At 45.2% G+C, this 12,132-nt stretch overlaps 1 long non-coding RNA gene across 1 annotated transcript in view; it reads right to left on the bottom strand.

Annotated features, from left to right (window-relative positions):
* Positions 1 to 903: 903 nt before the first annotated feature.
* LOC141084049 (uncharacterized) overlaps positions 904 to 12,132 on the bottom strand; it is an 81,618-nt gene continuing 70,389 nt past the window's right edge. Inside the window, exon 2 of the long non-coding RNA XR_012230915.1 lies at positions 904 to 3,627. This is a non-coding gene — a long non-coding RNA (uncharacterized lncRNA). The remainder of the gene's footprint in view (positions 3,628 to 12,132) is intronic.

Here is a 12,132-nt window from a genome sequence, read left to right on the forward strand (position 1 = left end):
GAGAATTGCCATGGACTTGGTTGGTCCCTTAGTTAAATCAGCTTGGGGGCATCAGTATATATTAGTCATCCTGGACTATGCCACACGCTATCCTGAGGCCATTCCCCTGAGAAACTCCTCCGCGAAGAGTATAGCCCGTGAGCTGGTCCATGTGTTTTCCCGGACGGGTTTGCCGAAGGAGATTCTGACCGACCAGGGGACACCTTTTATGAGCAAAGTGATGAGAGAATTGTGCAGAATCTTGCAAATTTCCCAGTTAAGGACTTCAGTGTACCATCCGCAGTCAGATGGCCTTGTTGAGAGGTTTAACAAGACACTGAAGAGCATGCTGAGAAAAGTCATAGAGGAAGATGGTAGAGACTGAGATTGTCTCCTACCGTATTTACTGTTTTCTATCCGTGAAGTTCCCCAGGCCTCCACGGGGTTCTCCCCCTTCGAGCTTCTGTACGGCCGGCATCCACGAGGTCTCCTAGATATAGCCAAGGAAACCTGGGAAGCCGAAGTCACGCCCCACAGAAGCGTCATTGAGCATGTGGCACTGATGCAGCAGAGGGTTGCGAAGGTGATGCCCATTGTTAAAGAACATCTCCGCCAGGCACAAGAGGCTCAGGCCAGGGTCTACAACCGGTCAGCCAGAGTGAGGCAGTTCAATCCGGGAGACCGAGTTCTCGTGCTAATCCCGACGGTGGAAAGTAAGTTCTTGGCCAAGTGGCAAGGGCCATATGAGGTGGTGGAGAAGCTGGGAGACGTAAACTACAAGATCCACCAACCCGGAAGACGGAAGCTGATGGGTTTGTGATTTGATGTTTATCTCTCAATGGGAGATCGATATGCTGGAAGGTTGCCAGATTTTGGTCTGAGGCCTACTCGAGTAGCGGAGAACAAACACACACAGAGACAGGGTATGTATCTGCAGGATGTTCCCCCATTTCCTGATTTAATTAGGTAGCTTATATGCTCATTTGAGTAGGCGGTAACATTACATCATCACATTTCATTGGACAATTGATCATTCAACAGTAAGCATAAATGGTTCCAACCAATCATATTCATATTCGTTAACCAATCAGATTGTACTCGGCTGTTAATTATTAGTATTTGTGTAGACGTGCTGAAAGTTTTAATAGGTCTTGGGTAAATTACACAAGACCCCAATATTATTCTCATTAATCTATCCTCATGACAGTTATAGCTCCATTAGCCTCATTAACCTGTCTTACTAAGTATTCATGGCCCCAGTATCTACCTAACATGTGGACGTGTAGTTTCAATGTCCAACTGGGTGCAGTAAACAGTTTATCCATCACGTACAATTTCTTATGAAGAATAAGGTTATAGGTATTCATTATCATGAGACAGCATTTTCATATACAGAGTATGCATGTAAGACCCCAGAAATACATTGATATTAAAAGGACATATAGAATTCCCTGTCAGTCCCCCCTTTTGAGAACAGATATGACTCTACCATTCACATATAGGTACATTCAAAGGCCTAATGCCAGTGTCGGACTTCCTAACCCTTCTTCTGCCGAATTCCCCATAGGGAAAGGGAGATCATATCTAATTCTCAACCTCAAACCATTTGCTCATAATCATTATTGTAAGGTTTCAATGTAATGTACATAGTTTTAGTAATAGTCGCATCAATCAATCTTTGAAGTAGTCCTCTGATACATGGTATGCAGCAGCATCCACAGGTCACAAGTACTGCTGCTACTACTGCCAGAGAGATGAGGAGGCTGGACACAAGATGACTCCATCTACCGAACCAGGATTCCAACCAGTCCATGAAGGGATTGTTGATACCCGAATTTTCTGCCAATTCTTCGGACAGGGATGTAAGACCCTCCAACGCCTTGGTGATACTCCCATCTGGACTTGTTATTGGGGATGAAGGTACAGCAAAACGTTCCAAACATCTTGCACACGCCCCCTTTTTCCGCTAGCAACATATCCAAAGCCATCCTATTCTGATGTGTCATTAAAGAAGTTGGGCCTAATTGTTCAGCTATCCCTTTTACTGCATCCCTTGTGTAATTTATAAACCTTTGCTGATTATAATAAATATAATTTATCCAATCCACATTTTTATTAATTGTCACCCACCAAAAGAAAATTGATTCAAAACCTGCTGCTATCTGGTTCCTGGCCTTGTACTCATCAGGTACCCCTCTGGGTACCCCTATATTGTCTATATAAACTCTAGGATCAAAGGACCCAGCAGGTACTGACCTCCTATTTCTGTGTAGGGTTTCAACATTCATTCCACCTCCTTTAATCTCTTCTGATGAAATTATTTTAAATGGCATGAGCACTTGAACTAGAGCACAGCTGCCAACCCAACCTGGTGGCAACCTAGGCCTTAATTTCATATCTCCACATAACCACCATATGTCACTCCTTGCTATAGTTTGGTTTTGAAACCAACTGGCTTTAAACCCTCCTGTATCTGTATTTATTGGGATGGTGTTGTGACAAAACTCTGAAGTTAGATTTCCTACCCATCTTCCTGGTCCTGTTCTCAGGAAGCAAGTGTAGTCACCTGGATATGCATAAACTCTAGGTGGTACCTGATCAATTTTTGCAATTGGATACCGGACTGATAGAGATTGACACAGAACATTATCACTAGGGTCATATGTGGCATTATACAAAGCTAGAATACACTGTAAGTCTACTTGATCCTGTTCTGAATATCTGAGGGGAATAGTCCCTAAATGGGGCCTAGCGGTTGCACATGCAATACAATCAGTTTTGTTATTTTGCTCTGTAGTATACTTCATCCATAGCAACCATTCATTCCTCTCTGTGTAGCCTGTTTCTACGGCTAATTTCTCCTCATAGCCTAATTTTCCAATTCCATCAACATCCAACATTTCTCCTGACCTTTGGGGTTTGTCCTCCTCTTGTTCCTTGTCCTGTGCAGGAACAGCTTTTAACCAAAATGTTCCCTGCTGAACCTGTCTACCTGGGGTATACAGTCCCAATACATAGAGACCTTCATCTCCAAGAGAGGGTTCATCCAGTGTTATAAGGAGAGGATTGCAAGAGAATCTCCAGTCCAAAACCTCTGGATCACAACCCCATTTTGGAATGGGTACAGCAATATTCATCCTCTTGAGGAGAGGCTTTCCTGATGAACTAACACGAGTCATGGCTTCCTCTGGCTTATACCCCCATGAAGTTCCCGTGTTCCAAGCTGCATCTGACCAAGAATTACAGTTCTCATTTCCAGGTCTAGTTACACAGATATATACCACCGCCCCTTCAACTCCTGTTAGGTATTTATAATTGGGGTTGCTACTCTTCTTCCCAAATTTAAGATTCCATTGACACTTCACTATCTGACACAAGTCCACCCTAAATGTAGCTGTTGCTGCCTTGGTGTCAAACCACAAGGTTACTGATGTGCTATTCTGAAGTGTCTCGTCCATTTGTCCTTCTTGCAGTAAAGCTGCCAACATCATCAGGGACAGGACCCATATTCTTCCACTCCAGGACCTCATAGTAGCTTGTGTAGACCGGTCTTCCGTTTAACTCTACGGATGTGGCTTAGTGGGGACCATCAACCAGTGGCTCCAGTGGTCTTCGTGTCTTTTGGTCAGCAACCAATGTCTGGATTAACTAAAATAGAATCAAAAACTTATTTATACACAAATGGGAGTCCCTTTTGGACTCCGGACCTACTGCAGGGGTTGTCAAATAGTCACAACATCTATGTGGACAAAAGAGTACCTCAGTTGTGGTAGCTTCTGACATCAGGAAGGCCTCCAGTCCCCTGAAAAGAGATCAACACACACGAGCACATACTTCATACATCTTACCTTGGGCAGCCTGTATGAAGTCAATCTGCAGTCATTGAAACGGATAGGAGGGCCCAGGCGCACGTGTATGTCTATGGCATCTTTCTAGTCTATCTGTGTTGTGCGCATATAATCTATGTTAATGTAAAGCTAAACAGGTGGACCCAGCATCTTTCTTCAGAGCACATAGTTTTTGTCTTCACTCACGTGCGTTGAGTCATGAGCCATCACATGGTGCAAGGATTTTGGCAAACATACCCACAGTCCCACCATCCACGGTTCTGAGCTCCAGCTTCCGACCAGACTTCAGTCTCTTCCCCGGTTGGTGACCGAGTCAGAGCCTGTAAGATACTTAAGTCTAACTGGTTATCTTTAATGCTCACCATGACCAGTGGAGGCGCCTCAGGGGTCTCCCAGTACCTTGGTCTTCTGGCTGATTCCCAGCCACTTTGTTTGCTTCGTGCTCCACGGGTTCCTTCTCATATGTACCCTCACTTCCACTATGGCAACCTCTTCCAGGGCCTGTTGATGTAAGAAAAGACCTTTCCTCCCCATATGGGGCTGCAGTTGTGGGTTCACCTGAAAACAATGACTTGTATATGTGGTGTCTTGCTTACCTTAAAGCCCCCTAAACGCCTCAATGAGTGCCGTCAACTCCACCTCCCCTGTAGAGTTATGAGGGAGGAGTGGTTCTGCTTTCTACTATCTCATGCTGTGTGATCGCCATACAACCAGGTTCTTGGACCTTCCGTAAAGAAAAACTCAAAATCCAGATTAATGAGAGATACCTTTATGGATTAAAAATATTTAAAAATAGCTGACTCTCCTCTCTTCTCCCCCCCTTTGGAAATCACCATATTAATACCGAATAGGGGGCAGAGTGGTGGATTTCCATTACACATATAACGGGAGTTCCTATTTTTTTTTTTTTTTCCCTAACACATACTAAAAGCATTCCTTATCTTTACTACCTGACAATTGCCTTCCATGGATATCTAACACTGCTTCAAGTCAAAGGCAACGTTGTACCTTGAACCATCTGCCTCTCCTTTTTTTTTTTTCCTTTTCAACATGCATTCTAAAAAAAAAAAAAAAACTTGACATTAAGAAAAACTAGCTGTACACCTTCTACAAATACGTATTATGCTATAATGTGAATCCAGTGAGCAAAGCTGCAAGCTGCGCTTCAACCAGGTACATCTCTGGCTGCCCATTATTTAATGGACATCTGACAAGATTATAATTTTCTATGTCACTTAATGAAATTCCGTCGACCCAGGGAGTTGCAGGAATACCATGCACATTGAGCCTAAATACTTTATACTCTGGAAATCTGTCTGACAGAAATCCAAAACCAGTGAGCAGTTGGATATACCCTCCTGGTATAATTTTGACAATTCTCCAACCTTCAGGAGATATAATCAACATTAATCCAAATGTGCAATTAGGGCACGACATTTTCTCATGGAATATCTGGCACACACACACACACACACACGGCAAGCAATACAACCCACAGTTTAAACCACTCAACAGGTGCCTCCTCGATTCCTGACACGGAACCGTCTATTGTGGAAAACTTGTCCGTCTGGGCTTTGCAATATAAACTGTTCACCAAGCCTCAGGTCTCGTAACGTGTGACCTTTCAACGCATTACTTAAAGGGATATGCGTGTTTAATGCTAACAGCACCCTCCACCAGTTTGCTGTATGTAATGGAATTTCTTCACATTCGTACCTGGGACTGTCCCAGCAAATATCCATCTGCCATACAAGACATGATTTGCATCAGATTTTCTTTTGAAAATCGCAGTCTGCAGACAGAACCTACAGTGAGCTCTCATTCACACAGAATTTCACACATGAGATCATGCGCTTCCACTTATCAGCAGAGAGTCTCAAAGGTCATTCACATTCCTTCACACAGATTCAGTAAACTGTTAACTCCTTAAGCTTATTACCTCCTGGTGCTCCTGCTAAAAATCCTATCTATGTTTTCTGGTTGATACTTGACTGTATTGGGGGCTAAAAATAGTCCTGGCTTGTCCTAAAGTGTAAAATGCCTATGGCTTGCGGACCCGTACTGACTGCACTTCGCTAACTCAATGTACAGGCCGCACCTAGACCATATCTCTCTATCTGCCTCTTTCTCTGGTTGCTATTCACTTATTCTCTTAATATACGCTGTTACTGTGTGCCCACATCTCAACAAGTATACTTCATTATCACTCCTGCTTAGCAATATCCATGCCGACTGCACTGCGCGAATTCGATACATAGACTGCGTCCCGTTGTTATAAGAGGTTCCCGCTCACTGTTTGAACTTGCGTGTCCTAAACTGAAACTGATCAGTTGATAGGCATCAAACCCATGGGAACCTTGATAAGAAGGTTAACTATTTAGTGGTCTGGCCAGACCTCGTGACCCACCTGGTCACCTAACACTAAATCTCTACGTACTCAGTATGAGATGGCACTTCTCTACAGTTATAATAAACCTATATATACCAGAGAGCAAATCCAATTAACTGTAGGCAGACTAATATGACCCAAATTTTCTTATTAGCCCAGTAAAAATCTTTTCCCTCAACTAAACCTGCTGAGCCTTGTATACTCAGAGATCTTATTTATCAACCAGAAGACTAAAGCTATCATTAGTATGCAGGCTAATGTAATCCCTACTACCTCAAAGTTCTTTAGCACCATTAGGGGGCAGTTTGTGCGTATCAGACAGAATAGAAGGTGGATAGACCTATCCTGTCTGTAACCGGCGTTTCAACACCGTAATAGTACCTCTAGCACTCTCCAAGAGGACGTACGCAGCCTTCTTTATGCGTATGCCGCCAGAGACGTGTCCTCACATGAATCCTGGCAAGCCAGTTACCATGGAGAGACGCTCCCAAGGGGCAAAAACACAGTAAAGAATTCCTAGTACCCTCAAGGTTGGTTCAATCATTCATGCGCAATCATACGTAGCAGCTTTTAGGTTTCTCCCTCCAGCATACGTATTATGTATCACAAGGATATTCTACGGTTCTTAGCGCTGGTATTTAAGAAGACAGACTATACTGTACCCCAAGAGCCGGTTCAGAGCATGTAGCAGAGGGGAGACACAGAATTTGTAAGAATCAATGGCTCTTACCTTCACCGGTGATTTTGATCTGTGTGTCCTCTAGGCCTTCAGTCTGCGGGTGCCGGATTTCAGGATACTGGGGTCTTCTGTTGTAACCAGCCCGCCCAATGGGACGCCACTGATGGGTTTGTGATTTGATGTTTATCTCTCAATGGGAGATCGATATGCTGGAAGGTTGCCAGATTTTGGTCTGAGGCCTACTCGAGTAGCGGAGAACAAACACACACAGAGACAGGGTATGTATCTGCAGGATGTTCCCCCATTTCCTGATTTAATTAGGTAGCTTATATGCTCATTTGAGTAGGCGGTAACATTACATCATCACATTTCATTGGACAATTGATCATTCAACAGTAAGCATAAATGGTTCCAACCAATCATATTCATATTCGTTAACCAATCAGATTGTACTCGGCTGTTAATTATTAGTATTTGTGTAGACGTGCTGAAAGTTTTAATAGGTCTTGGGTAAATTACACAAGACCCCAATATTATTCTCATTAATCTATCCTCATGACAGTTATAGCTCCATTAGCCTCATTAACCTGTCTTACTAAGTATTCATGGCCCCAGTATCTACCTAACATGTGGACGTGTAGTTTCAATGTCCAACTGGGTGCAGTAAACAGTTTATCCATCACGTACAATTTCTTATGAAGAATAAGGTTATAGGTAATCATTATACCAGGTTTACCATATTAACCTTATCAAGCCATGGCAAGATAGAGAGCCAGGGGTAACTCCGTGCTTGCTGGGCAACCTAGAAGGGGAGGTTGGAGCTGTTACCATAGCGGAGACTCTGTCGAAGGCCCAGAAACAGCAGTGCCGGGAGTTACTCCAGAAAAACCGCGACCTGTTCTCAGAGTTGCCGGGGAGCACGAAGGTGGTGGAGCACGAAATTCTGACCGAGCCACATGTGCGGGTGAACGTGAAACCCTATCGTATTCCTGAGGCCCGGCGAGAGGTAATCTCCAAGGAGGTGCAGCGTATGTTGAAGCTCGGGGTCATTGAGGAATCCAAGAGCGGCTGGTCGAGCCCGATTGTCCTGGTCCCAAAACCTGATGGTGAATGGAGGTTCTGCAACGATTACCGAAAGCTGAATGAGGTCTCCAAGTTCGACGCTTATCCCATGCCACGTGTTGATGAGCTCATCGAGAGACTTGGACCGGCCAGATACATAACCACTTTGGATCTGACAAAGGGATATTGGCAGATTCCCATGGCACAGGAAGCCAAGGAGAAGACGGCATTCTCCACACCAGACGGGTGCTTCCAGTATGTCCGGATGCCGTTTGGCCTACAGGGAGCTCCAGCAACCTTCCAGAGGGTGATGGATAGAATCCTTGCGCCTCATAAGCTATATGCTGCCGCATATCTAGATGATATCGTCATCTTTACTCCGGACTGGGAGACTCACCTGGAGAAGGTCCAAGCAGTGATTGATGCTCTAAGAGAGGCGGGGTTTACAATAAACCCAAAGAAGTGTGCCTTGGGGAGAGAAGAAGCCAAGTACCTAGGATATGTAGTGGGGCGTGGCGAGATCAAACCCCAAATCAATAAAGTGGAAGCAATTCAGACATGGCCGAGACCTCTGTCAAAGAAGCAAGTTAAAGCTTTCCTGGGGATTGTGGGATATTACAGGAGGTTCATCCCAAACTTCACCACAATGGCAGCACCTCTAACTGATCTGCTTAAGGGGACGAAGTCAGTGATGGTCAGCTGGTCCGAAGAAGCAGAGTCAGCCTTCCAAGAAATGAAGGGAGCTCTTTGCAAGCAACCCGTTTTGGTGGCCCCAGACTTTAAACGTGAATTTGTCCTCCAGACAGATGCCTCAGATGTCGGGATAGGAGCAGTCCTCTCCCAAGAGATACGTGGGGAGGAGCATCCTGTTCTCTACTTGAGTAGGAAGTTGACTCCTTGTGAGAGAAATTACTCAGTTGTAGAGAAGGAGTGTTTGGCCATAAAATGGGCAGTGGACACATTACGGTACTACCTGGTGGGACGGAAGTTTAGATTAATATCCGACCATGCCCCACTCAGGTGGATGAGGGAAACAAAGGGCAAGAATGCTAGGGTCACCCGCTGGTTCTTAGCCCTACAAGACTTCAGCTTCCATGTAGAGCATAGGGCCGGGAAGCTACATGGGAATGCCGATGCCCTCTCCAGAATCCCTTGCCTGGTAGGTGAAAGTGCCAAGCCCCACGGCTTTAGGCAGAGGGGGGAGGTATGTGGCAGGGCTAAGGGTCGTGTAATTGATGGGAGATATGTGCCTCATAAATGGCTTGTCTCTATAATGTAAGGCATAAGTAAAGCGTACCAGATATTATTATTGTGGTTGTTTGAAGGACCTGTGGTGAGGTCACAGTCAGGTGACCAGTCAGCTGCTGAGTTTGTGGGTGTGGCTACAGCCTTATAATGTGGCCTGCTCCTGAACCAGGGAGTTGTGTGTGGGGAGGACTAAGCCTCCCATGTGTGCTGAGACTCCTGCTCTGAGTCTACAACTACGGACATTTTGTGTTATTTTGCCTGAGCTAAAAGGCTATTTGTTTGGTGTTACGCTGCCTTGTGCGTTTATGCCGTGAATAAACCGCAAGCACTGTTGAAGAACCTGTCTCATATTTGTCTCCCGCTGCACCTAAGCGAGCCACATCCCCACAACATATATTTTGAATGTGTACGCTATCCATACATGTTATCTGGGGATACGGTACCCTTTCTCACCTTTGTGCAATCACGTGTAATCCATACTGGGCGTGAGAACGGCTGGCGAGCTGTTAAGCAAGCTACAGCACCTGTGGTTTGCACACGTAAGTTTTTCATTTTTTCAGGAATGACGGTTAGGCCTAATTCCGGAACTGCGGTTGACCTGCACTTACTGGGAAATCATTGTTCGCGGGTAATAATTGTAATCAGTGATCCCCATCACTAACGTTGTTCAGCGGGTTATCTGCACCTGTAAGCGACAAACGCTGGCCTTTTCAGTGTAGTGCACATGCAGCCACGGACATGTAAGGGCATGACACACCAGTTATTGGCCAATCTCATGTGCCAGAGCCTCACGTGTCCCTCTAGTAAGCCGGGCTCGGACCGTGGGGCATGACGGAGTCTCGTTCGTTAACGGAATTAAGCTTGCAATGTGTGCATCTGTTCTGTAGCTGGCATGGTTGAGGTTTCCCAGGTGGAGTCAAATTTAACCGTAGGCTCCACTCCTGGTGGTGCCCTTCTGGACATTCCTTTAAGGTTCAGCTTTGCAACCATATTGCCCACGTAAAACAAACACTTTGCCTTCATGAACGCTGTTTGGAGGGTCATGACTCGTGGGAATAACGCCGCCCAATCAGTTAACCTGCTAGAGACATCGTTCGTTGCTCCCAAGCATGACATCACACTCCCTAGGAAGAAGGTAATGCCACTGTGGCGACCGTACTCCTGGGGGCGACACAAGTGCACTGATGCCCAGCCACTGCTCGATGAATCTGCTGGTATATTGACCCAGACCACTACATTCCCCTCGCACGCTACACGACCTGAATCTGACCCTGATGAAACTCAGGTTACCCTTCCCATATACAGTTCCATCTTACACGGTGACAAAGAGGAAGCTGCAGATGAAAGTGCAGGTTCGGCCCACCCGCCATCAGACACACCACCATACTATCAGGGGCCCTGTGCCAGTGCCGTCGCCAATGAGTGGGCCCCCCCTGCTTGCTCAGGATCACAGCACTTGCAAAGTTGAAATACTGTGCAGTGAGATGGAAGATGGGGACTACGAGGAATCCAGACAAGTACAGGGATTCCCTAGCGAGGAGACTTATTTGATTGTTTTCAATGTTGGGACAGCAATTTTTGGGGAGCACTATACTCTGGAGAATGATAGATGGGGCCCACCATACACTGGAACATTCCAAAGGTGGACATCAGACACTGGAGCAGCATTTACAGGGCCAATTATACACTAGAGCATTAGAAATGGGGCCCATTATGTTTGGAGCATTATTTGGGCCCATAAGACAGTGGAGCTTCATCCATGGGGACCAACATATACTGTAGCATTATGTGGAGCTCATCATATACTGTTTCAAACATTATATGGGACCAATGATTCTGTATGGAGAAATAGATGGGCTTCGTCATGAGATGTAAAAAGAGACTTTTGGTGGGTCCGGACCTGTATGTTGGTGACTTGGTATGGCTGTTCTCTACTGTAGGAACATTAAGCAGAAGGTTCCGTCTTGGAAACTGGTCCCAGGTTTTTCAATCCTTATAAAATCATAGCCATCATCTATCCCATAACATTTTGCCTTGATTTACCGCCTACCTTTAAGATTCATTATGTATTTCATCATTCCTCAAAAAATATGTTGCATCTTCAGTACCATCACCTCTGCCACCACCTAATGTCATTGTCTTGGAAACTGGTCCCCTAGTTTTTCAATCCTTATAAAATCATAGCCATCATCGATCCCATAGCGATTTGCCTTGATTTTCCGCCTACCTTTAAGATTCATAATGTATTTCATCATTCCTCAAAAAATATGTTGCATCTTCAGTACCATCACCTCTACCACCATCTAATGTCATTGTTGATGGAAATTTGGAGTTTCACATTGCAAAGATCTTGAATTCTCATCTTGTTCGTCGGTTGCTTCAGTATCTAGTACATTGGAGGGGGTATGGTCCTGAGGAGAGGATGTGGGTAAAAGCATCTGATGTTCATGCAGTCAGACTGGTCCGGGCTTTTCACGTGGCACAACCCGATAGGTCTGGACCTGAGGTTCCAGAGGTCCCTCATAGAAGAGGGGGTAATGTCTTGGGGTCACCATGACAGTGTGGAGCCTGAAGACTGCAGAGTCTGATTGCTCCTACTCTGCTGCTGAGAAGAAGCATTTCATCTTCATTTTAAATGTGTTTATTACTTCTGGCAGAATAGAGGTTAATCGGCCATGTTGTAAATCCCTGTGCTCACAGCTGAGCTCAGTTTTCCACTCCTTCTCCCTTTTATAATCTAGGCTTTGATACAAATCCTTGTCAAAGCTAGCTTTATGGTTGCATGGCTACCAGAGGGAGAGGAGTTCTTAGGAGAAGGAGAGTTGGAGTAGTTATTAGTGACTGTTGCTTGGTTTGTATGTGTAGTAATTCCTTATCCTTCTCTATTTTGGTTTATTCCTCTACCTTAACACCCCGGTGCATTCCTC

Source organism: Dendrobates tinctorius, unplaced genomic scaffold (assembly GCF_039654945.1).
Source record: "Dendrobates tinctorius isolate UK_male_01 unplaced genomic scaffold, ASM3965494v1 ptg000022l, whole genome shotgun sequence".
Taxonomy (NCBI): Eukaryota; Metazoa; Chordata; class Amphibia; order Anura; family Dendrobatidae; genus Dendrobates; species Dendrobates tinctorius.